Genomic DNA, 2,109 nt, shown 5'->3' on the forward strand with positions numbered 1-2,109 from the left:
AGGCTCAACAGAGAGGTCAACACGCCGGTCTAAATCCTATGCGCGCAGGGGTCTGGGCCCATCGCCCATTGCACACCTGCACGTTGCGTACGCGGCCGGAAGCAGAACTAGCCTAGCAGGCGTTCCAGTCCAATCCGGCGCGTGCCGCTCCGTCGCTAACGTAAAGAAGAGCTTCGGCTGATACCACGACGCCGGGATACCCATAACTACTCCCGCGTAGATGGTTAGTGCGTATAGACCAAATGGCCAGACTCAGATCAAATACCAAGATCTCGTTAAGCGTGTTAAGTATCCGGGAACGCCGACCAGGGCCAGGCCCACCTCTCTCCTAGGTGGTCTCAACCTGCCCTGTCGCTCCGCCACAAAGTAACAGTCGGGGGCCGTCAGGAACCCAGGCCCACCTCTACCGGGATGGAGCCACCTGTCCTTTCAGCCCCCTCATTAGAATCACTTGCGGGTACTCCTCGAGCCGACCCGACTTTAGTCACCACATGTGTCATGTATATAATGTATATAGTATATACCCGTGATCACCTCCCAAAGTGATCACGGCCCAATAGTATAGCATGGCAGACGGACAAGAGTGTAGGGCCACTGATGGAACACTAGCATCCTATACTAAGCAGTAGGATAGCAGGTAAGGGTAACAACTGTAGCAACAATGACAAGCTATGCATCAGTATAGGATTAACCGAAAGCAGTAACATGCTACACTACTCTAATGCAAGCAGTATAGAGAAGGAATAGGCGATATCTGGTGATCAAGGGGGGGGGGCTTGCCTGGAAGCTCTGTTGTACAGGGAGAAGGGTTGTCGGTGACGTAGTCGTACTCGGTGGCATCAGCGCCGGTCTCGGGGTCTACCGGAGAAGAAGAGGGGGGAAGAAATGGTAATTACGAAGCAACAAAGCATCACAAAACATAACGAGGCAATATGCGGTGCTAGGTATGCCCTAACGCGGTAGTAAGTGATACCGGCGAAGGGGGAAACATCCGGGAAAGTATCCCCGGTGTTTCGCGTTTTCGGACAGATGAACCGGAGGTGAAATGTTACATGTTTGCTATGCTACGGATGTGTGGCGGACGAACGGGCTGCGTATCCGGATTCGTCTCGTCGTTCTGAGCAACTTTCATGTACAAAGTATTTTCATCTGAGCTACGGTTTATTTTATATTAATTTTAAAAGATTTACATCATTTTTAGGATTAATTTAATTATTTTAATTCAACATTATCCAGAATAGTGTTTGCCGACGTCATCATGACGTCAGCATGACGTCAGCAGTCAATAAAGGTGTTGACTGGTCAAACTGACGTGTGGGCCCAGTGGGACCCACGTGTCATACACTGTTAGGTTAATTAGGGTTTAGGCTAAACTAATTACTGTTTATTTAAACTAACAGGTTAATACTTAGATTAATTCAATAGGATTAATTAACTTAATTAATTTAGTTTATTAATTATATTTTTTATAAATCCTTTTTTTTAACCGCTCCAGGGGGTGAGCCCCTAGTGTCAGTGGCACAGGGGCCATAGCGGGCTACGGGCGCTGGGTCACGGGCGTGCGGGTTTCGCCCGAATGGCGAACGGTGCGGGGCTAGCGGCAGGGAGGCGGCGACGGGCAGCAGTGGAGGCGGGGCGGCGCTAAGCAGCGGCGGTGGCGGCATGTGCAGCGGCAGGGGCAGCGACGAGCGGTGGGAAGGCCGCGGCGCAGGTGGGCGAGGTAAGGCGCATCGGCGGGGTTCGTGTGCGAGCTGCAGCGAGGGGTGGCGAGGCCACGGGGCGGCCGGCGTGGAGTAGGCGATGCGGGGCGCGAGCGGGGACGACGGTGAGCGGCGCGACAATGAAAAGGCGGGGCACATGCGCGGAGGGATGGGAATGCGGTCGGGCGCGTGCGGCACGGCCGAACCGCGAGCAGGGTGAAGGGGACGCGGTGCGCGGGCGGCAGGAGTGCGCGGCCAGAGGCGGGGCGGCTGCGGCGGACCAGCAGCAGAGGGTGGCCGCGGCGGGTGCGGGTGCGCGCGCACAGGTGCGTGAGCACGAGCACGGGCGCGAGGGGGAAGGCGAGCGTGCGTGCAGGAGAGGGCAGCATAGGCCGCGGCGGAGCTAGGC

The sequence above is a fragment of the Triticum aestivum genome, chromosome 4D (assembly GCF_018294505.1).
Source record: "Triticum aestivum cultivar Chinese Spring chromosome 4D, IWGSC CS RefSeq v2.1, whole genome shotgun sequence".
In the NCBI taxonomy this organism is placed as follows: Eukaryota; Viridiplantae; Streptophyta; class Magnoliopsida; order Poales; family Poaceae; genus Triticum; species Triticum aestivum.